This window comes from Eschrichtius robustus, chromosome 2 (genome assembly GCF_028021215.1).
Source record: "Eschrichtius robustus isolate mEscRob2 chromosome 2, mEscRob2.pri, whole genome shotgun sequence".
NCBI lineage: Eukaryota > Metazoa > Chordata > Mammalia > Artiodactyla > Eschrichtiidae > Eschrichtius > Eschrichtius robustus.
In genome coordinates this window covers 28,160,555-28,164,119 of record NC_090825.1, presented here as the reverse complement: position 1 = coordinate 28,164,119, position 3,565 = coordinate 28,160,555, and positions in this window count along the sequence as shown.

Sequence of the window (3,565 nt, the reverse complement as noted above, 5' to 3'; positions counted from 1 at the left end):
TTATAAGTCACTATGGTTTGTTAACACAAAGTTAAAATATTTTCATGCAGATGATGTAAACAGCCATACAATCAATGGTGTGGGCACAGAACAGGGTCACTGTCTACAAAAAAACTCTACTTTTCAGTTATTCTATTGTTCTAACTTCAACCCTCTGGGTCTTTAAGACTCCGATGTTTAGAGGGTCCTGTGATGAAATCAGTATCCCTGAGGGGAAGGGACCTTCACCACACACTTGAAGTCTTTCTATGTTGATGCCTAAATTCCAGTTTTCACCTTGGTAGAGACACCCAAGATCTGGTTGCAGGCAGGTAGAAAGCACTTTGGGCTGGCAAATAAGTCCCAAGTGTGAAGAAGAGTGGGTAGTATAGATGGTGGGAGAAGGCCAAGGTAATTACCATAGTTTCATAATTTCACCAACGACCAGAGTTATATCTGGAAGACTGATTTTACGAGTCTTCCTAAAACTGAGGCTCTGAAAAGGAGATGGTAGGTAGGTGTCATGGGAAATTTAAGTGTATCATCTAAGCAACCAACTTTACAATTCTAAACCCCAAATGAAGGCAAACTCTACAAATGAAACACATGGGTGTCTGCTTGCTGCAGAAATGCAGTACAGGGTAGAATAGCTTCACATAATGATTAGGTTGGGTGATTTTCCAGTGTAGAAAAGGCTACATTTGAACCTTGGACAACGAATAACTTATACTGAAGGAATTTTATTGAGCATATTGTGAGTAAAAGCCAAAGTCAATAATATTCAAACAGAGGATAGAATGATCAAATGTAAACTACAAAGGGTCTGGCTGGAATTGATAAACATCTACTCTGGGCAAAGGTACTGTGGTATTCCAGGAGTGACTCAGCATTTAAAGTCCAAGTCTTACCTTCCATGAGTTTTCAACTCAGTGAAGGAAGATAAGTAAAAAGGGGAAAGTGCATGGATGTGTGGATGAAGAATATCATAATATCACTTGCCACATCAGGAAACAAAGGATATTGCAGCCATCAGGCCATCAGCTACTGCAGCTGTGAGGGAACTCAGGATGGAGAAAAACAGGATCCTGGCCCTAGATAGCTAAGGTGCACGTCAAAGGCACCTGTCACCTGCAGACGCCCAGGTGTTACGGGACTTTTCCCCAGTCTTCTAGGAAGGGAGGATGGGAACTCAGCCCTACCGGAAACGAGAAACCAGATACCGGACCAGAATTCGAGTTCTCTGCCCACCAGAGGTGATCAGGCTGCATCCCTCAGGTCAGGCTGAGGCCCTTCAACCAGACTCCTGCGTCCAGGACCAGGACAGAAGAAAAAAGGGTAGGATAGGAGGGGTTGAAAAGAGGCAAGGGAGACGGAAGGAGAGAGAGGTCAATAAAGTTCCTTACCCAGAGTTCCTTGTCAGGGCTCTCTGGCCAGTCGTCTGAGTCAGGAGGAGACCAAGGATAAAATGGTCCTGGTTGCGACCTCTGAGTCTGGTCCATCAGCAGGCAAACTGTTCCCTGATTACTCCGAGTGGTCAGGATGTCAGTCGTAGAGAAGAAGAGATCCTGCCAGAGTGGCCATTTTTTGCAGGAAGGGGGACCCCTTCCAGGGCCTGGGAGTGGGCTCTTGTCTAACGCTTAGAAATGAATTGTCCGAGGAGACACGTGCTGACAGAGCAAGAGACTTTATTGGGAAGGGCAGAGAGCAGCAGGGTAAGGGAACCCAGGAGAACTGCTCTGCCACGAGGCTCTCAGTCTCGGATTTTATGGTGATGGGATTAGCTTCCAGGTTGTCTCTGACCAATCATTCTGACTCAGGGTCCTCTCTGGTGGCGCATACATCACTCAGACAAGATGGATTCCAGCAAGAAGGATTCTGGGAGGTTGGTAGGACATATGGACTGGCGACTCCTCTCTCCTTTTGAACTTTCCCAAATTCTTCTGGTTGGTGGTAGCTTATTAGTTCCACATTCCTTACCAGGACTGCCTTTTGTTAAGATAACTCATGCAAGTGGCTACTATCTTGCCTGGCCAGGGCAGGTGGTTAGCTGTGTTAGTGGTTCCCCTAAAAAAGCTATGCCAGAAAACTCATCTAAAATGGGACAAGGTCTTGCCAATTGCTCTCCGTATGCTGGTGGCCCCTAGAAGTGGGCTAGGATTGAGCTCTTATGGAATTATATACAGGGGACTACTCCTGATGCCAAAATCTTGGCTCTCTGTTCAACGATGTCGAACAGAAATACGGAGACAGAGTCACGGAGGAAGAAAGAAAGAGTGGCTTTGTTTCTTTGCCAGACAAAGAGGGAACACAGTAGGCCAGCGCCTCAAGATCTGTGCCCCCCCTCACTTGGGAATAGGGAGAGGTCTTATAGTCGGGGATCCTGGTCAGGGGTATGTGATAAGGATCAACATAGTAACACTCTTGCATTCTTCTTTCTTCTGCAGAGTTTCAAAAGGGTGGGGTTGCTGACAAGATTAGGGTGTGTACAGGGTCTCAGGTGGTGGGTCTCCTAATCTAGATGAGCTTTTCTGCTCCCTTTAATCTTGCCTCAGGTGGTTTCCTGGCTGCTCCTCCCTTGATTAGCATCTGTTCGAATCTGCCCTTTGGAACTCAGGGAAGGTGATGGAGGCTGGAGTCTTGCCTACAAGAAATGTGGCACAAAAAGGCCTCCATGCCTGGGAGCCCCATAGGGCCCTGCTCGGTTTCACTCTTAGCTCCTAAGAGTAAAGAAAGAGAAACATATCTAACACAGAAGGTAAAAATTAAACAGGAAGTTCAAAACCATGGGTACATCACACCAGAGCAAGAAGATTGCCAGCGACTGACCAGCCAAGCCCGCCTAGAGCCAGTGAGCAGACTCCCGACATCTCACCCTTTGGGAAATTTTAAGTATTTGTTCTGACAAACTGAATGAAAATTCTGTTTTCTTATCGTTCTCATACCTTCTACCTATAGATTCATATGCGGGTCCTTTAGATAATTCTAACTGCTAGATATGTGATCAGCTTCCTATTTCCAGGTCTTCGGGATTGCCTTGAAGGGTTTTCCCCATACAGGGAATGGTTTGGAAACAACTGGCTTCAGACTTATTCTCTGATTTCCTAAGGAAATGAGATCTATTCTGTCTACTAAAGTTCTGGATGTCACTCCTCTTACCTCTAACTGTGTCTGTTGCACCAAAATGGCAGTACTACCAAGTCCAAGCTCTCTCTGCTCGCCACACGACAGGCCAATAAATCCGAGACGAGGCACTGAGGCAAGGAATAGCGACTTTATTCGGAAAGCCAACAGACCAAGAAGATGGAGGACTAGGGTCCCGGAAAAACCATCTTATCAGGGTGTGGATGCCAGTTTCTTTTATAGAACAGAAAGGGGGAGGCGGTGAGGATGTAAAGTAAAAAGGCCATTTATCTTGCAAAACATCTCCTCCCACGGCATCGGCATCGCATGGGGAGGGAATGTGTTAATTTCTTCTTTTCTGCAGCCATTCACAAATGGGTAGGGTCAGAATGTCTCTCTGTGAGGTAAAGGGGCACGGTTCCCTATGGCAGGCCATTATGTATGCTTACAGCTATAGGCAGTGATT